This window comes from Pinus tabuliformis, chromosome 7 (assembly GCF_031772625.1).
Source record: "Pinus tabuliformis cultivar Carrire ecotype Pingquan chromosome 7, CPIR1, whole genome shotgun sequence".
In the NCBI taxonomy this organism is placed as follows: domain Eukaryota; kingdom Viridiplantae; phylum Streptophyta; class Pinopsida; order Pinales; family Pinaceae; genus Pinus; species Pinus tabuliformis.
The window spans coordinates 1163274661-1163296674 of NC_142293.1; the positions used below are offsets into that span (position 1 = coordinate 1163274661).

Genomic DNA, 22014 nt, shown 5'->3' on the forward strand with positions numbered 1-22014 from the left:
CTTTTAGTAACCTAGTGTGTTTGTTGAGTACCATTTACATTATGCTAGTATGTTAAGTACTATACCTATGGACTTCTAAGAGGCAAATATAGATAGACCTCCATAGATTTTTTTTTAGCTACTTCAGCCTTCATTCTTAGTTGGGCCTTCCAGGTCATGGTTGCCTAGGACTACATATTTTTTGTAAACTCAAGTTGTATGGTATGGCCATAGAATTTCTAATATAAACTCTACCTCCCGACATTGAATAAAACACTTTGTTTACACTGATTTGGTAGTTTCCTTTTTTGATATCTTGTAAATGAGAATAAATTTTTGTTCCTGAAATTTACTACATCACCCATTTTCTCATGACTGTTTGTCACATGGGCAAAACAAATTCTAATTTCATCTTGGAAATGTAATGATAACACACCAGAAACAAACATCTCAACCTCTGATTTCTTCATTATGTGGCCTATAGGATTCAGATTCTCACATCTGGAAACTATAATTTTGTGGGTTGAATGTCGGAATAACCAATTTTCTTTTAGGTTTGGACCTTCTTAGATGCTTGTCCAGCTCAATCATATTTTGGACTCGTTGATGAGAATTGGTCATGGTCATTTCAACATGGATACTTTTCTGATTTTGATCGTACCTCTTCAGGCTAGAAATATATGCATTTACTTAAGGCTCATTAGATAGCCCTCCATCACCTGATCGAGGAGATATTTCTACAAATGAAAAATATTCATCAAAATCATCTGAGGTTTCCATTGAAGACACCATTTTATTTCCTATTGATTTCATTTTGAAACAAGTAACTTTGTCTTCACAAAATCTTTGATATATTAGGCTTGAACCAAAACTTGCGCAGCGTGCTAGAAGTTCCATTGCAAGTTCTAGAAACTCATATTTGGGGAAAATATGATCTTGGAGAGACATTGTGCTGAGAATTGTTTCTCCCCATTATGGCATATGTCCTTCGTATATTTTAGGTTGCAGGTCCATTAGTGTCCATAAGCTTTCAACCTCCACTGGGTCTGGATCAAACACAAATATTGTTCTACTTTGGGTGCATCATCATGTCATATACATGGGAAACTTCAAAATACCAATTATACCTCCTGTTGTTGTTTTGTTCCAAGTGAGGTGACCAGTATATTCTGGGCAGATCTTTAGGAAGGGTTCTTCTATTCATGTTCAGAGCTTCATTACATTTCCCATGTTAATGTTACATTTTCTACACATATGAATCATTTTTAGGAAAAATTCAAGTGTAAGAACGTCTCTGTTGTTCTTTCTTGAAACAGTCTGAGTCATATATAGGAGGTCCATAAAAATAATACAATATATGACCTAGGTCTCCAGTATTTGAGTTATATGTAGATGTTTTTGTTATCAATGGAACAAATACATTTCCTGGACCCCATGTTGCCATTCCAATTCTAAGTTTTGGCTTCATGTGTTAGATTCGCCACAACATCAGGTGCATATATATCCACCTTTTCAAATTGAAGACACCATTGTTCTTCCTTCTCATCACAATTTCCATTTTCATCCAACATTTCAAAATTTTGACAAAATCCATGGTATTGAAAACTATAATTGAAAAACAAGGAGAAACTGACCTTCACTTTTCCATACGGATCAGCCAGAGGGATGGACCGATGATCATCGTCAGATTTCAGCATAGGAATCACATTATTATTTTGCTCAAACTCGTATTTAAATTTTGTATTGTTGTAGGTACCAATGGCTCCATTGTCCCTGTTTTCAGAAAATTTAGATTCCTCCACCTTCAAGGCTTCACAAACCTACTCTTCTACCATATAACTCTATTCATTACCTTCATTCAAGGTTTTGTTCCACCTTTCATTGAAAATATAACCATCTGATGGATCTTCTAAGTCATCAGACTTGGAGAAGTGTGACATGATCCTTTCCTTCTGTAGTGAATTTCCTAGATAGGGTACAAAACTAGTGGATATCTGCTTGATTTTTTCATTTCTCATGCTAGAAAAGGCTCGATCCTTATTGTTGTCAAGTGTGGGAAAATTGTCAGAATATGGTATCCCCAATCCATAACTATCGTGAAGGAGCTCTAGACTAGCATCATGCTGAATGCCATTTTGACAATCCCCATTGTGTTTGTAGGCTAAGTGTTCTTCTACAAGATGACAGGGGCCTTGAAAACTGGGTTGTACATAATCATGAGTGCCACATTTCTAGAAGCTGCTTTCCATCAACCTTCACATTAATATGACCAAAGCTTTGAGTGTCAGGAAGGTTTCCCTCAAAAAAAATTGAGAAGTTATGAAGTGTTATGTTTTTAAACTCAGGAGGAGCAAAAAGAAGACTTCCATGTTCAGTCACATCAGTCTTTGAATTTCCATCCACCATTTCAAATTTGCCATCACCATCTTCCTCAACGACATTGAGTTTACCTATTATTGTTGGATGTTGATTAGATGAAACAGGTGTGAAGGATGATGCTTTATTCTCTAGACCTTTACTTATCAAACTATTGCAAAGATCAATTCTAGGAGGTAATGGAACATGAGGGGCCAAAATGGAGAGAAGGACACATCACGATAAAAATATTAAAACCTAAGTGCTCAATTCTTAGAACAACTCCAATATTCAAATTTTGGACTGAGCATAAAAATGTCATCAAAACAATCAAACCTATACACATAAATCAGATTTACAAACTACAATTATTATCGAAATTCAAGACGATTCTTAGAAAAACTCAACAAACCTATACATGTACATTAGATTTACAAACTACGATTATTATCAAAATTTTCTCGCCATAAAATATAAAATAAGTTTTTCAAAAATTATGTGAAGCACTTTTTCTCAAAAGTATGTCATTCAACCTTCCATTTTCCCATGATACAATTATATTTATGCAATCTCTGTGATTTTTTTAGTTTCCATGAACAATTAACAAGACCAAATGGGCAGAAGAGTTTCATATTCAACAAAACATAGGAGAACAAGGCTTCTACATCAAGAACTAACAACTGAATACCCATGTCCATGAAGCCCCTTTCTTTGTAACATTTGAAGACATTGGAGGAACTCCTATTTTTGTTCCCACCATTGCATAATAGCTAAATGGTCCCACTAGTGACCTACATTTTCATAAAGTTCAATAAAAAAACATGAAAATTTTAGCTAAAAAACAATTATGCGAACCAAAAAAAACAAAAAGGATTAAGATATAAAGTTAGATTCCATAAAAATACTATTGAAATGTGTTGAAGTATTGGTTCATTGGTGAGATCCAGAGTATTAATCATTCTATGAATGGTGTGGCCTTATTATACCGCTGAAATGGCATGAGTTTCATAGGGATAAATTTTAGTGAAAGAACCAAAAATACCACTGAAATCAAGTATAACAACAAAAAAGCATACACATTTCCACTACTCCTGGTGATTTTGAAGAGGGACCATTGAATAGATTCATCATCGAATTTAACAGGGGGACCAATAATCTTGCCAACCATTGGGATTACAAGGCTCCAAGGAGAATTTTACACCATGGCTATCTGGTTTGTTTGACATGTAGAAGGATCCAACTTCATCTCCTCGAGGCACAAGGTAAATTTTTCCATGCATATTCTTTCTCTGCCACTGAGAGCCATCAGAAGAGTATTCTATCATGCCTTTGATAAAGAATCCCTCTACCACTACATGATCATGTTGGGTTGTGATATATTCTTTCCACGACTAACCCACGTAGTTAACTAGGGGTTAGAAGGGGAGCAAAGCCGCCGCCTTCGTTGCACCGATTGCGTAGTGGGGGGAGTCACAGGGGGTTTGAGGGGTGCAAGTAACCCCACTCTATGGGGTTCGGGGCAGCGCCCTAGAAAATTTTGGTTTTGGACCCTATATTAGGTTGGGTGGACCTACCTATGGTTTTGTGCATGTTTTTCGCACATGGTTTTGGACGTGATGTTTTTCGGTCCATGGTTTTGGACGCGGTGGTTTTCGATCCATGGTATTGGATGCTTCGGCATGTATAAATATGTATTGTAACATTGAAAGAAACATAATGAAAAATCACGCTGGCAGTCTAGATTTTGGGATCCAGGGGAAAATCTCTATGTATATGTGTTTTATGTGTTATGTTCTCGCATTGTTTATTTTCTGTGTTTTAGAACTTGTATGCAGGTAATTTCTATACGGGGTTGAAACCTACATTTGGTATCAGAGTTGTTTTGTCTTCAAGGGGACGCCTTTGTTGCTGAGGGGTTTCGCTCGGGCTTGTGGTAGACCCTGTTCAGTGGGAGATCTGCGAGATCGATTTTGGTGGTGAAAGAAGATGGCGAGTAGTGGAAAGATAGAGATCGAGAAATTTAATGGCCAGAGTTTTGAGTTACGAAACTCAATATGGAGGATCTGTTAACAATGTAAACTTTGAAACGAGAACTGATACCGTTACCCGTTTCGTAGAGATAGCAAAAAAGTGATCTAATTTTGAAAAGGGGTCATGCAGAACAAACATGTTTTTTTTAGAGCATAGTTTTTGGCACTTTAATTCTTTTATGTACATTACGTTTTAGAATCGTTTTAGAATGGTAGTGATTTTCATGCTGATTTAAAAAAGTGAGTATTCTGCATCACCCCCTTTTTTTAGAAGACCTGTTTTTTGGCTTTAAATTTTCTAATGTATAAAATGTAAATAATTATTTTGTAAATTTGATCATTTTTGAAGTGGTCGTTTTCTTCACATTTTCTTGTTTTTTATTTTAATTTTAACTCTTTTTTTAGTGAGGTTTTTATTGTTTTGCATTTTTAAATTAGGAGGTCGATATTTAGAATTTTCGATATTCTACATATTTATACATCCTTAATTAATTTTTCACTCCACATGAAATAATTGTTTCTAAAAAACAATATTTTTTAACAATGGACATAAAAATAACCATTTTTAACATAAATATAACTAAAAAACTACACGTTTTGATAATTTTTTGCTAGAATTGACATGTCAAAATCAAAATTTTTATAGGAAAATTTTAACTAAAAATGGTTAAATAATAGTTTTTTTATGAATTTCATGTAAAAAAAAAATAATAATCACTTTTTTTTTCAAAAAATAATGATTAACTTAAAAATTAATGCGAAAATCACATATTACAAATATTGAACGTATAACAACCTTAATTGAGTGTTTCCATACTTTAGTGATTAATAACTTCATAAATGAAACTAGAAATTGGTGAAGATAAATTGTGAAAACCAAGACTTACCCATTATGATCACTAGTTAAAAATGGTAGCAAGATCTTTGCATCAAAGAGGACACCATCGGGTAAGATTTTGACAAACCTTATTTAATGTAGTTGTTAGTCTATATAGACTATGATGCTTTCTATTTTGATTTGTTAATATATTTGTTTTAAAAGAAAAAATAAAGATAAATTTAGTACCAAAGATAACAATTTTTAATATAATTGTTTGGGGCGATTCTGAGAATCGCCCCACCACCCGGCGATTCTGAGAATCACTATTATCACCATTTTAAATGCCAATAATGTTATATGTTGAGACTGTTATTATTATTTACATGTATTCTTGTCTGTAGGCATATACTCTATATCCTGGATTGAGTTACTTCTATAGATAGTCTATAGATATGTCAATTGGCTTGTAAAGCGTCTGTTCATGAATATTATTGTAAAGCATTTGAAACCTCAGCACATCAACATTGCTTTCAATCATAAACAATGGACTCTATTATTTGAGTATATTCAACATGATTCTCGGTGATCAATGGTTTATATGAATATATGTAGAGCCTCTGATGCCCTGGGTTTTTTAAGAAATACTGGGTGCAATTCAGAATCATGTTATTAGGGGGGCGAGGGCTTCCACCTTGGTGTTAGTTATTTATTGGGTTTGTTGGGCCGATCGAAGCTGGAATTAACAGAAATATCATTCTTGGGGCATGTCATTTCAGGGATTTTTAGGAAGAGCCCAACCAACGTGCGCTGAGAATTAACCCTGGGCTAATTGAAGTAAACTTTCACCAACATATGGAAAAATCACAATATAATAAACAAAAATATTACTGTAATGATAATTGTCCCTCTTAAGATGATAAGAGGGTCGGCTTTGATTCCTAATATTATTACAGTGATGATTACTATTAATCTAAATGTTGAGAAGACAATGAGTTTGTGCTTTATGTGTGCACAGGGAGTGCAACACAAACCTTGAAACAATATATATTGAATATCATTATAATAATTCTTCAGGTTCTGTCGCATTGTTCTAAGTGGAAATCACCAAAAAACAAACAAATTAAATTAATGCCATTGAAATTCAAGAGCCCAAATATTTTCAGGTTCTGTAAACATCCTACCTTTGGTCAAGTCTTGGTGCTACGAACATCAAAACTTCGTATTGACACTTTTAACTGGAAAACAGTTTCAAGCCCTTCCTGTTAGATCCTTACTCCTTCCATTGTTAAATGAGAAATGCAGTCAGATGCATTGAAGCTAATTAGCTTAACACGTTAGAAAATGGCGAGAATTCAGTTAAAGGGGAAATTATGATAATTTAAAGTTAAATTGACATTGTTGAATCTATTTCTGTAATGCTGTATATTCAAAACTATAATTTAAATGATAAAACATTACAATATAAACAGTAATTCAGAAATCATGCAGATAGATTTCAACAAAAAGACCCAGAAAAAACCCTCACTATAGAACGCCCTCACTACAGAACGCCATTTCAGAGTAAAACCCTCCAATTCGATGAATTTGGTAATTTTAAGTGGCTTTCTACGAAGTGTTAGTGCAAGATGTTTTAAGCATGTAAGTTAATATCCTCCCGATCTTATATTTTTAATTTTTATCCCGAGGTTTAAGACAACATTTTTGGAGTCTTAGGGCCATTCTCGTCCATGTGACCCTTGACAAGTTCCCTTAAAATTAGAGTCAGGAGCTTACAATCGAACATCTATGTTGGTGTGGTATATTTGTCTGGATACATCTAGAATGGTGTAAGCAATTAGTTATGTTCAATGGTTCTGTTATGTTCCAAGGGTTTGTCTGGCAAATATGTCCCATGGTTTTTAGTCTCTCCAACAAATTGTGTTTTTAACTGTTGAGTTCACTGTTAACTGTGAAGTTTGGAGTCATATATGAGCTCAAGACCTTTATAAAATTTGTTTTCCCACAAGATTAGTGTGTTTCTGAATTTTACTGTGTTTTTAATTGTTGAGTCCAGACTCCACTGTTAACTGTGAAGTTTGGAGTCATATATGAGCTTCATGACCTTTAGAAAATTTGTTTTCCCACAAGATTACTGTGTCTCTGAATGTTGTCATGTGTCACACATTAGCTCTTCTTTGGAGGATAGAAATCTTAGCACCACTCTAGCTGGAACTCAAGTAATTGTAGAATTTCATGTTGAAGTATGTTATTTACGGTGCCGGGTTTACCTTCATGTTTTTACAATAGATATGTCAATGGATATTGCAAAAATGTACCTTTTAGTATGCTTATTTAGAATGTTTATTTACTGTCTTTAAGTACATTGTTTGTTGAGAATGGTTAAGGTAGTGGCTGCAACGGATGATGCATGCAATTTCAATGTTCATTCATCCTAAACAGCTTATCACATGGATAATGGATGCATTTGCTGATTGGTCTTAGAGTAATGTCAAGTGAGTTTGGTTCCAATAAAGAACCATTGTGGTAGCTCTAACTAATTGTTTTTTTAGAGTTTCATATTCAAGACATCGCCATCTCATCAGTTACAGATCTAATTATCCTCTGCGGTTCCCAATGCTGTAATAACTATTGTGTTGGCTAGTACTTTTTTCTGAAGAATTTTATTTCATATGCCTCTGTTTTCAATAGATTTTTTAAATTGGACATAGTTCTGGTTGGCAATACCCTTGGTACCTTTTTATAGTGTGTTAGATATCATACTTGAAATTAGTCTATTGTTAGTAGACAGTTCTTGTATTTTTATCTCTTAAATTATTTTTCCCTCAAGCGAGGCGCATTCGTTGCAGGTGGAAAATATATTGTTTGAAGGCAAGTCATAATATCAAGATGTGATGGTATTTCAGGTTTGGCTTCATTTTATCAACAATAGGACCGTGCCAAAGATAACAATTTTTAATATAATTGTTTGGGGCGATTCTCAGAATGGGGCGATTCTCAGAATCGGGTGATTCTGAGAATCACTATTATCACCGAAAATAAACTTTGCAAGCCTTTCTTTCATATATATGGTTAGGACAAGAGACTGGAGGCTCGTGTGACCCTGAGTAGTGCGGCTAGTGGGTGGAAGCAGCATCAGTCTTGCCCAAGTTTGATTTGTGTGGGACTATGAGATCCAACGTTAAATATTTATGTGCATAGAGAGGCTTCTTCAATTCACTGTTAAGATCTGTGTGGAAGAATTGTGGAGAGACTACAAACATTTTGTGTCGGGCCTATCTGCTGATATCAAGCAATTGCATTGGAATTCTACCTCGTTCTCCAACTAAAAGTAGACACATACATTCAACCATAGATTTACTCTCGAATGCGTGCACAAGAAGGGCTATAATGTGTTGCATCTTAACATACTCCATGTTCGCCGTTGGGTGCTTCCTCCTCCCAGAGGAGAAGGGAAGGAATCTGAAGTCATTCGCACCAATATTTATATTGGTTTTTGATCCGTCCTCGAATCTTTCCAGCCTGAATTCGAAAGGCTCATCCCACAATTTGGGTCATGTGCAAAACCCCATCTGTTGACAAACATAATGATTTTAGAGGGGATTCTATATCCTACAACATCCACGACCTTTTCATTTAAATGGGGATCCGTCAACAGAACCAACGGATGGAGACGAAGAGCTTCCATCACGACGTAATCCAGTTATGGAATCTACCACATGTCATATTCATCCACCAGCCGACCATCGCCCACGACTCTGTCTATTTGTCCTTGCAGTTTTTTCAAAACCCTCTGGTTTTGTATCAGCGCTGCCATTGCCCATTCAATTCTAGTCGTCGTAATATCTACATCGAACAATGGCACATCCTGACGCACACAAACATAGATTCAAATTGAGCTGTAAATTGTAAAGTTTGAAACAAATTGAAGAAACATATCATCATTAATCCCATAAGGTATTTTTCTGAGAGCTATTCTTGGCCTTGGAGGGACAAGAAAATATGCACAAAATCCTTGGTCTCCTCCCTCATACTCCCCTATGATTATTTTTCCAGGTCATGCCTATGGTTGTCTATAATGAGCCTGTACACTCTCTCCAGATTTTTGCTTACTCTTTTGACTCTTCGATCGTAGCCCTGCAAATCCAACCAGTCCAAAAGAGGAACAAGGTCGCTAACAATTAAGGTGTCGATGTTAACCATAACATCTTTCACATCCTCCATGAATGATTCCATTTCCTTAGCTATAGGAGGGTGGGACTGAGTACATTTGCTTCCACATAGCATTCCAGATAAGAAAATGAAACAGGGAGCAATCTCATCCCTGTTGAACAACCTGTCAAAGAAATTTCGTGCTCAAATTTTCAATGTGAAATCCCCAGTACCAACGTATTTGAAATCCAGGGTGCAGATGTATCATTGAATGCATTTAAATTCATGTATTATCCACCACTTTTCAAGGAGTCAGAGTTGTGGACGCACTCCAAATGAGGAGAGTTGTCAAGTTGCCAAAATATTGAAAGTATTAATGGAACCAACAACGGAGACAGATGGCCCCCATTGGCCACGTCAACCAGCTTGAGCAACATACCCCGTTCCTCTATGTTCGCGCCATTGAATGTCATCATCAGTGAAGTCTTTCTCAGAACTAGGTTTTGGTAAGTAGTAATATGCAACTATGGAACTCGACGTTTATATCGTGCATGATTTCTTGACACTAGCCCACTCCATGAAGAAAGAATGTTTTTGTAGCATGTATCATATAGATTTCTGTTTGAATATCATTCAGATTTTCATAAGGAGTTAAGTCTTCCCTATCATCATGTTCTGGTTTCAAGGGAATTCATGTGACAAATTCAGCTGCAGTGACGGATAACAGAATCCCTATTGTAAAAACTCATGGAATGCACTACCAAATAAGATAGTTGAACTCTGTCTGTGTAAGGTGAAGCATAACTTTGATTCAATGTAGTTTAACTTTTTCCGACTAAGTTGATGTATGATTTTTTCTTTGATGTGTAATCGTTATGCCTAGTATTGTATCTTATGTATAAAACAAGTGCTGAGACTGCGGTAGTCCCTGCCGCGCAAGTCAAAGGAGAAATTGGAGAAATTGGGGCAGTAATAATGCATTGATAGCAGCGGTAGTCCCTCGGCCAAATTCTGCCGGTAGAAAGCTAAATAGTTAAAAATTGTCAAGGTTTTTTATAAAAGGTCGTGATCATCCTTGAAAGTAAATCAACTTATTGATTCTGCTTGTAAGTAGAATAGTTAAAAATTTCCAACGGGTTTCCTGTGTCCTAACCATATATATGAAAGAAAGGCTTGCAAAGTTTATTTTCGGTGATAATAGTGATTCTCAGAATCGCCGGGTGGTGGGGCGATTCTCAGAATTGCCCCACCACCTGGCGATTATGAGAATCACTCTTTTCACCATTTTAAATGTCGATAATGTTATATGTTGAGACTGTTATTATTATTTATATGTATTCTTGTCTGTAGGCGTATACTCTATATCCTGGATTGAGTTACTTCTATGGATAGTCTATAGATATGTCAATTGGCTTGTAAAGCCTCTGTTCCTGCGCCAACCATGGGAAGAGCAGAAAATGAAGCTTCTTCTTCTCACTATCACCGTCCATCTGGATGGAGGATATATGTAATTTGGGTGGTTATCTCTGATTTCTGCGTTGAATTTATAGATGAAAATAGCGGCTTGCTTTTTAACAATGGATAGAGAATACTCAGTCAGGGCGGCGGATAGGAAAAGAAAAGAAGTGATATGCTCTGCATTTTGCGTTGAAGACAAAAGTTGCATTCAAACCTGAGATGTTAAGATTGATACCATTGTAAACCCGTGAAGTGTGACTGCGTTTTTCTTTTTCTAATACTTTTCCATCTTCTAAAATATCATTTAAAATAGGTTAAATATTTTATAAAAAAATTATAATTTTTTTACATATATATGGGGGTTGATTAGCTTTTTCATGGGATAACTCCAAAAGGGAAATCGGAAGAGCAACCTAGCGGTGTGTCTTAGTCAGATTTCCATTGCAGATTTTAGTGAAGCTTCTGCCGAGAGGGAGGTTAGCAATATGATGGTGTTTAAACAAAATACTATATCTCCAAGAAAATTACATTCTCCAAAACTCTTGTTTTGCCATCATATAACATTTTACATGCATAAATCTAAGGGTTATACCTTGTTTAACCACTATATTGTATTTTATAAAACATATTCACACTATATTTTATTAGATGTACCTTATTTTCTTCCCAATGGTTATACCTTGTTTCTTTCAATAGCCCTTGAAATTATTTCATAAAAAGTAGTTGTAGTAAATTTATATAGCAACATTGTAGCCCTAGTAATAGATTTATTTTCTACAAATAGTATATTTGTTGAATTGAATTTTTGCAGACATAAAAAACTAGTTTTATCATTGTAAGAATTTTTAATTGTTAAATTGATTTTAAACTATTGTACATATTAGTATTAACTGTTGACTAGTTTAATTGAGCCAATTATAGTATGTAATTACCTCTATATCACTTGTTAATAATTGGTAAATTCACTTAGAGACCAGTAAACGTGAAATGAATAGCCAAATTGAAAGCTCATGAAACAACATTGATATATACAGTAGATTCTATGTAAGAGATTGTAGGAGCTTTTCACGTGCAATAGATTTGGATTATTGATCCGACCATTAATTCAATGGATGGTGTTTGACATGAAGAGATTGAAATAGGTTACTCATGAAGTAGATGGTGGGATTGAAAAAAGAAAAAAACATAGCACCATTGATGTTGATGTTATGGTTGAGAACATGTTGAATTTATACATGGAAAAGAAAAATGATATTCTACCAAAAACATTAATGTGTTTTTTTCCTCATAAACAACTTTGTTTGGCACATAAAAATTTGGTTTTACTAGCATTTTTTTAAAAGTTTGAAAATTGACCCTAAAAAAAAAATTCATCATTCCAGTATCATCACTTTTTCGTTTGAAGCTATATTTTGCACAAAAATTTCGTAGTAAATTTCATAGTCACTGCCATTTTTAAAACATGTTCAAAATTGACCCCTAAAAAATAAAATCATCGTTCCAGTATACACACTTTTCGTTTTTAGCACTGTTTTTGATGTTTTTTCGGGGTTTTTTTGCCAGAGTTCCCGTTTTGAGTTTATAGTTCCCGTTTCAAAGTTTACATTGTTTGTTGGTGGATAAAGATCAGTGGATCGCGATAGGTCCGATTACTAAACCAGCGGGAGTGTCTGTTGAAGAATGGAAGAAGTTGGATCGGAAGGCAAAGAGCTCAATACGATTATGTGTCTCAGATTGAGTATTGATGAATGTATCACGAGAAGCTACAACGAAGGCTTTGTGGGACAAGTTATGGACTTTGTACCAATCTAAGTCTCTGGTGAATAAATTGTTCCTACGGAAAAAGCTGTATAACCTAAGGATGAAAGATGGAGACTCAGTGACAGAGCATCTGAATGCATTTAATACTGTGGTAATTCAGTTATTGTCTGTTGATATCAAAATTTTAGATGAAGATAAGTGCATTAAATTGTTGTGTTCTCTACCAGATTCATGGGATAGTCCGGTTATCGCAATAGGTAGCAGCAACCGCCTTGCAGTTTGATGAAATAGTCTCATCCTTGCTGACGGAGGAGATGAGATGGAAAAATATGGAGAGCCAGAATGGTGATGCCTTGCCTATACAAGGACGGTCCCAGAACAGAAAAAAATAAGTCATCGAGTGGGAGATCTAAATCTATAGGGAGATCTAATCCAGGAAAACCTGTAAAGGTGGTGTGCTGGAGATGCGGAAATGAAGGGCACTACAAAAGGGACTATAAATCTAAAGCTACTGACAAAGGAAATGGATTTGATGATTCTCCTTCTGCAGAGGCAAAAACCACCTCAAATTAAGGTGGGGATGTGTACTTGGCTTCTTCAAGTACACATGTAGATCATGAGGCATGGTTGATTGACTTAGGTGCGTCCTTTCACTTCACTCCCCATAGAGAGTGGTTCTGCGAGTATGAGAAATATGATGGTGGTGATGTCTTGTTGGGGGATGACAAGAAGGCTAGAATCATTGGTCGTGGAAAAGTAAAGTTGAAGTTGCAAGGTGGAAGGGTTAGAACACTTCTGGGTGTTCTGCATATTCCTGCATTAGCCAGAAATCTGATTTCTGTAAGCAAGCTAGGTGATGTAGGTGTAAAAATAGTGTTCGAGAAGGATACCTACAAGATGGTTTGGAGGGCACTTGTATTGATGCGGGGAGTTCGAATTGGAACTTTGTACAAGCTGCAAGGTAGCACTGTTGTTGATGGGTGCAACAGTTCTATGGTCCCTGAAAGTGAAGCAGAAAATCTAGTGGTCTCTGGAGAGAAGACCATGCTGTGGCATCAAAGGCTTGGACATATTGGAGAGAAGGGCCTTCGAATACTTCATGATAAAGGTATGGTAGAAGGTATGAGTAATAGCTCTCTGGATTTTGATTTCTGTGAAAATTGTGTATATGGGAAGAAGAATCAGGTGAGTTTCTCCTCTGCTGGTAAGAGGGTGAAACAAATATTAGAGCTTGTCCACAGTGATGTGTTTGGACCTGGGAAGGTTTCGTCACTGGGTAAGTCTATGTACTATGTATCCTTTATAGATGAATTCTCAAGGAATACATGAATATATTTTCTTAAGAAGAAATCTGAAGTCTTTGACAAGTTTAAAGAATTTAAGGCTCTGGTGGAAAATGAGACAGATAAGAAGATAAAGGTGTTGAGGACAAATAACAGTGGAGAGTTTTGCAGTAAGGAATTTGAAGAATTATGTAAGAAGTGTGGTATAGCACGGTAGAAGACTACTCCATACACACCTGAGAAAAATGGAGTTGCAGAAAGAATGAACAAGACGTTGATGGAAAGGGAAAGAAGCATTCTCAGTGGTGCCAGGTTAGGACGGGAATTCTAGGCAAAGGTGGTGGAAACAACATGTTACCTGGTCAACAGATCACCTTCATCAGTGTTGGAGGATAAGACTCCACAAGAGGTATGGATTGGTAAGAAACCCTCTCTTTCAAATCTGAGGGTATTTGGATGTGATGCATATGTACATGTTCCAAAGGAGAAATGAACCAAGTTGGATAGTAAATTTGAAAAGTACATCTTTATTGGGTATAAGAATGGTTTAAAGGGTTATAGGCTTTGGAACCTAGTAATAAGGAAGGTTGTGTACAACTGAGATGTGGTGTTCAGAGAGGTAAAAGATGTTATTAAACATGAATTCCAACCCAAGGAACTTGAGAAGATAGAGTTTGAGCTAGAGGAGGAAGAATCAGACTCTACAGCGGAGGAGGAATCAGAAGATGAAGAGCCACAAACTCTGGGTGTGAGAAGATTAGTTCGAGAAAGAAGTCAGCTAGAAAGGTATAATCCATCTGCTTTCTGTTCAAATTTTGCTTTATCTATTACTGATGATAATCCCAGAACTATGAAGGAAGCAGTAGATTTAGAGGATGGAAAACTCTAGAAAGAGGCCATGGTTGATGAAATGGCATCATTGCATAAAACTGAGGCATGGGATCTAGTGGAGTTGCCGGATGGAAGGAAACCCATTGGCAGCAAATCGGTGTTCAAGAAGAAGACAAATGCAAAAGGAAAGGTGGAGAAATACAAAGCTCGGTTGCTAGCAAAAGGTTATTCCCAGGTGCCAGGAATTGATTTTGGTGATATTTTTTCTCCTATTGCTAAGGTAACTTCTATTAGGTTTCTTTTATCTGTTGCTGCTGCTTTTGATTTTGAGGTAGAATAGATGGATGTGAAGACATCATTTCTTCACGGGGATCTGGAAGAGGAGATCTACATGAAGCAACCTGAAGGCTTTGCGGTGAAGGGTAAGAAAGAACTAGTATGCAAGTTAAAGAAGTCTTTGTATGGGTTAAAATAGTCACGAAGAATGTGGTATCAGAAATTTGATACATTTATACAGGGACTTGGCTTCACCAAAAGCAAAGCAGATCACTATTTGTGTTTTAAATTAATTGGTGATTGTGTTTTATATCTGGTCTTGTATGTGGATGATATGTTGCTGGTTAGAAATGACAAAGAAATTATCTAGGATTTGAAGACCCATTTGTCCTCCAAATTCGACATGAAAGATCTTGGTGCTGCAAACTATATTTTGAGCATGGAAATTAAAAGAGATCAGACAAAGATGAAGCTTTGGTTAAACCAGAGGAAGCATGCCGAGATAGTATTGTAGAGGTTTAATATGCAAGATAGTAAACCGGTGAAGGCTCCTATTCCTGTAGGTGTAAAGTTATCTTCTGAACAGTGTCCCAAGACACAAGAAGAGGAAGAGGACATGTCCCGTGTTCCATATGCAAGTGTAGTCGATAGCCTAATGTATGTGATGGTCTGTACTAGACCAGACATTACATATGCTGTGCAAGTATTGAGCAGGTTTATGTCAGAAGCAGGGAAGGAGCACTGGAAAGCAGTGAAGCGGGTTTTCAGGTATTTGCATGGCACTAGTGATTATGGTTTGTGCTATGAAGGAAGACTAGGATTGGATAGGGTGTTGGATATTTGTGGCTTTGTTGATGCAGACTGGGCTAGAGATCTGGATCAGAGAAGATCTACAAGTGGGTATGTGTTTATCCCATTTAAAGGTGTAGTCAGTTGGATGAGTAAGAAACAATCTATAGTGGCACTATCAACTACAGAGGTAGAATACATGGCAGCCACTTATGCAAGCAAGGACGCAGTTTGGTTGTAGAGATTTTGTTCAAGTATGGGGTTAGTACAGGGAGCTATAAGGATAGACTTTGAAAACCAAAGTGCAATTTTCTTGGCAAAGAACCTTGCATATCATTCAAAGGAAAAGCACATTGATGTTCAGTATCACTTTGTGAGGGATATGATAGAAGACAGAAAGGTGTTGCTGGTAAAGGTGGAGACTTTGAATAATATTGTAGATGCATTGACAAAATTTGTCAGCTCTGAGAAATTTTCTTGGTGTAGAGAAACAATGGGTGTTGCAAGGCTGGATAAATGACTAAGCTCTCTTCTAGCCCCCTTTGGAAATAAAACAACAAGTGGGAGAATGTTGGGTTGTGTTATATTATTTCCACGACTAACCCACATAGTTAACTGGGGGGTTAGAAGGGGGGTAGAGTGCCCCCCCCTTGATTTCGTCAATTGCATAGCGGGTGGATTCACAGGGGATTTGAGCGGTGCAGGTAACCCCACTCTATGGGGTCTGGGGCAGCGCCCCAGAAAATTTTGGTTTTGGACCCTATATTAGGTTGGGTGGACCTAGCTATGGTTTTGTGTATGTTTTTCGCACATGGTTTTGGACGTGATGGTTTTCGGTCCATGGTTTTGGACGCGAAGGTTTTCGGTCCATGTTATTGGATGCTTCATCATGTATAAATACGTATTGTAACATTGAAAGCAACATAATGAAAAATCAAGCTGGTAGTCCCCATTTTGGGATCCAAGGGAAAATCTCTGTGTAGATGTATTTTATGTGCTATGCTCTCACATTATTTATTTTCTATGTTTTATAATTCATATGGAGGTAATTTTTGTACGGGGTTAAAACCTACAGATCAGAGGTTGGCACTGCAATGGCAAAAGGTGCCAAGGGAGGTATCATGTCTTTCATGTAAAACCCAAATTCTGCTTCAAAGGGAACTATGAGTGGTGAATTTTCTGAGCAATACTTGATTTTATTTAGTGGAGGGAAACCACTCTTGGTGTTAAGACGCTGAATGCAGGACACCCAATATGCAGTCCCAAAGTTTTCATGGAAGCTGACCTCTGCCATAACTTGCTTAGTGCTTGCAGAATCTGAACCAGACTTTGATGTTATCTGGTTTCATGAAGCCAAGAAAAATGATCAGTCTTTAGTATCCATGAAAGGAATATATTGTATTAGGAATTTAAACATTTCATACCCTCAACATCAAAAGAGCAATATGGAACTACGATATGGCTTATGTTCTTAGATAAGTGAATATGTATCTCTAGTTAGCAATTTAAAAATAGATGCAAGAAACCCTTCTTCCAAACCTATAGGAAAATCACATGATGACTGGAGTGATGTCCATACTCTTGATGTTGAAATTTCATTTGGCAGGTGTAAGCCTATGAGAAAAGAAAATCTATTTGTAAATCTAAGGACTGGTGGTATCAGGTTTTGGTGCTAATAAAGACGGCCTCCCAGTCTCATAAATATGGAAGGATACGTTTCAGGTGGACTATCTACATAGTACACTACATTATTTGACAAACACAATGAAGCATGTGTTATGTTAATGTTGAAGTTTGATTGACATTTATGAATGTGTTAGGAGTTAAGAGAATTTTATTAATAAGTTAAATGAATGTTTGAATAACGAGTGAAATGGAACAAATTTTAGAGTAAATGTGTGTGGGAACTTTGCATGGACATTGCTAAATAAATTTGAATGGATATATGTTTGGCCTTTACTACATGGATTTCATGGACAAACAAAAACGCTACCCAAAACTATCTGAAAAATGCTATCACAAATAGAATGGGAAAAGCATGCCTCATCTATCCTGCGAGAGCAATTTAAGCATCTACACTAGCATGCTTAAAACCTTCACAAAGGATGTGCACAAAAAAATATTTGCACTCATAAAAAACAAATATTACAAGACTGGTGTAGAAATATTATTAAAGAAACCAAAAAGTTACAAGATAAAGGCATGTTGCATAATACCCAAAAGCTTACAGGGTGCATGAGTCTTTGCCCTTCTATAGAATTGATCCCTCATAGTTTGTGCATGAGCTAGAATTACAATATTTCCAAAATTATTTCTTCTAAGAAGATAAAGGCTTTCACTTAAAGTCTTCAAACACCATACTAGACAATTCTATTAAGGAAGGCATTGAAATATCATGTGTAGGTCCATCAATCATGGACAGGGGTGTAAATATGTTTGAGATGGTATTCTTAGCTATTAAATTTATTTGGAAAAAAGAGTTCTACGGGATCAATTAATTTGATATTGCAAAGTTTTCCAAAATTATGGAAATGCAGTTTGTAGTAATGAAGAAATCAGTGCATAGGGTTGCAAACAATGGATGTTAGTTGGAAACAATTCCTCAGTATATTGGTCGTTGTGCAAACCTAGTAACAAACCTACTAAAAAAAACCTTCCACACAACACAACAACCATAACAAACTTGGTAATACTACAGCTTCTCTACATCATAGAGCCACAGGAAGGAAGGCAATGCTACAATATGTGTTGCAACTCAAATTTACCCAATTAATTATTATTTTTCTTCTTCTATATTGGCTCAAACTCTACTGCTTTTTTTTCTTCTTCAAATCTATTTGGGTGTTCTCATTCATTTGAAATGTCACAATTTTGTCCAACATTTTCCATCAAAAATATGTGGGATCAAGCCTATCTAAGTCTTGTATTTGGTGTAAACTAGATATGACATCTTTCATCATATTACCATCAAAGGGAGCAGGCTTGAAAGTTGTGCCTGGAAGTTTCAGAATAGTTAGGACGACTCGCCAGTATGAGTCATAGCTATTTTGTTTTTTCTTTTGTTGGAATTGAAAGCAAATTGATATTGGCACTAGAAAGAGAAATTTTTTAAGGCATATGGGCAGTGAATAATGCAAATGCAGTGGGTACCACCATAGTTATCATTTAGGGTGGCATTGGTCCCATAAGAATTTCTATGAATGACTTACATGTGCTTAATTTAAATCATTTAAAATTAAAATGGTATAGGGTGGTTGTGCAAGGACCTGGGACAAAAATTTTAGTTCCTCAAATAGGTGAATGCATTAAGAATAATAATATTTCTAAGACAACTGAAATAAACAAGCTCGTGGTAAAGAAAGTGATTAGGTGCTATACCTTTGATGGAATTCATGATAGATACAGGCAAGGCAGTTTCCAAGTTGCAACTAGACCATGCTTTGGTTATGGCAATAGATCCAACAAAGAGAAATAGGGTTACCTCTGTTTTTGAACAAGTTTCAACTCACAAACTAAATGTTGCCAGGGCTTGGGACTTCAATGATGGCCAGTACAAGGTATTGTAGACTTCACCTGGTGTAAATGTTTTCGTTGATGTAGGAGATTCCTGCGAAGTGAAATATGTTTCCCTATATGGTGGCTATCTACTAAATCATGTAATATTAACCATATCACTGGAACCCAGAGATAATTATGAAGTTCAAGTTCAATTTTCTCTTGAAAATGGAATTATTGCGATGTTGGGTATCATATCTACACACAGATTGTCTTACCCTTCCAATGCATTTGACATTGGCTTAGATAGAAAAATAATGTCATTCTGAGTAACATTTACGTTTAGCAAATGATTAAGAGTGTCACTACAAAGGCACAAGTTTCTATAATTTGGGATTCTATATAGTATTAGGTTGAGAACTTAGAGTGGGGGTTAGTTTATGTAATTCATTTGTTTCTAGTTCAATACCAAAACAACGTCAGAAGAATGTCATAACGGTTTCCCGGAAAAATCATCTCATGATACTGTATTGAGTGCAAAATAGGTCAATCTCTTTACATGGTTGATTCCTATTTTGGTAACATGTTTAATGTATGGGGTTTTCTTTGCACAATGTTCTACTTTCTTCATAAAATAGGGGACCACATTGGATAGTCATTATTGGACATATTGAGATCCCTTCTACATCCTTGCAGTGTTTCATAGCCCTTAGTATTATTGTGCTTGTGCCTGTGTCTAATTGGATCTTTATTCTGCTAGCCAAAAATTTTACAGGTCTCAAGAACAATATTATGATGCTCCAAAGGATAGGATTTGGTACATTTGTTTATGTTCTTTCCATGATAATTGCAGCACTCACAGAACTCAAAACACTTAAAGCATCAAATTATAATGGTTTAGTAGACCTTCCCAATGCAACAATTCCAATGACTATCTTCTAGTTGCTTCAACCATACATTCTTAATGGAATATCAAAAATCTTTGCAATTAGGTCAAGTATAAGCAACAATGAAGTTTATGAAATTAGTGAGTTTTTTGGACATGTGTTGGATACCACCGTGATGTTTTGCGACAACCAAAGTGGGATTCATCTTTCTAAGAATCCCATGCCTCATGACCACTCCAAGCATATTGATATCAGGTACCACTTTATCTAGGATATGGTACAATGGGGAGCAATAAGGCTCCATCACTTTAGGACTGATGAGAAGGTCACAAATATTCTTACGAAGCCCCTGGGGAAGGTCAAATTCTTATCCTTCCATTAACAGCTTGGATTCATGGAGAGACCCTCTTATGAGGGTCCTGTATGAGATGAATATTGACCTTTGGGAGCTTCGAGAGGCTCGGGGTACTTCTTGGAGTGATGAGTGACCATATGGTGAGTGGTTCACCTTCCCCTAGTGGTGCACTGTGTACAGGGTGAGTGGTTCACGTTCCCTTGTTATATCCCATGTTGATATATGCATAGGTTGAGTGGTTCACCTTCTCCTATGGCATATTAGCAGAATGAGTGGTTCACCTTTTCCTGCTGGTACATCTTACCCATGCAGTCTAGGACTCATGGGAAGTACCTCTCATATGGCTAATGAGTAGGGAAATGAGGACAGGGACCATAGTACTACCGATGGATGCATCATGTACTACCATACTCTATATGCTAGGATGTTTGATATTGATCTGGGATCAATGGAGACTGACTTTGGGTCAGTGGGGAGTGGTATCATACACTCTTGATTATTGGAGACTGACTTCAGGTTAGTGGAGAATGGTATGATACATTCTCGATCTTTTCTTCTTCATTATGTCTTCATGATTTAGCAGATCAGAGCATAGTAGAGTATAATAGGGATGTCAGAGATGGTATAGATTGACAGATGGTTTGGCAGGTGGAGTTCTCCCTAGTTGAGAGGGAGTGTTAAAGTTGGCAACTAGGGCCAAACTCCACCTTGGACATCTCATATGATGAAACTGATATTTTTATTGGATTCCTCTTTCTAAGACGTGTAGGATTAATCTAAAGATCATCTCATTCTGACATGTATAGATGGAATTATGAATTTATTTCTATTATGGACAAATTGTCAAGGTGAGCCAACAAACTTATGTAGGCTCAGAAGACCAAAAGACATGCACTTTCATCCTCAACGTTGCATATAAATAGAAGGTGAAACTACCTCATTTGGACATCATTCATTCTCACACATACGTCTCTCTCCTCATCTGATTGGGTCATACAACTTCAGGGTAGCCTTCTTCTCCTCCACACATGCAAAGTTTGACTGCGATTTTCTGTTTTGGGCGTTGAATGAATTGCAAGAAGGTTTGACCAATGTTGTCAGGGTAGAAGTTGACTGAGTTTGACTATGTTTTTCTTGGGGAATATTTTGTTTGGGAAAGCCGGATTTCTAGGCACAAGAATCGAGGCATTTAGAGTTGTCTGACCAGCGTTGACTGGAGCAAGTTTGACCACGGGTTTGACTCTGTGTTGACCAAGTTTTACTCATATTTTTTAGGACTATTTTGGGTTGATTCGAACTATCATTGGAGGCTGAGTTGATTGGGTTTGACCGAGCTGATTTAGAGGAGATATTCTGCCATGTTGACTAGTGTTGACTTTTTGGTTAGGGCATCCTGTTGACTGCAATTTGACTGGACAGATTTTGACTATGATTGGGAAAATAAATTTGTATATTGTACTCTCTCTCTGTTGAACTTTTGAAGAATAATAAGAAGATTTGATCAAAGGGTTTTCCCCACATTGGGGTTTTTCCCTGGCATCCACCA

General features: G+C 36.6%; 2 pseudogenes; both read right to left on the reverse strand.

Moving 5' to 3' along the window:
- Positions 1-2968: 2968 nt before the first annotated feature.
- Positions 2969-22014, reverse strand: part of LOC149251613 (uncharacterized) — a 118716-nt pseudogene continuing 99670 nt past the window's right edge.
- On the reverse strand, positions 8457-9468 carry LOC149251614 (cytochrome P450 782C1 pseudogene; annotated as a pseudogene).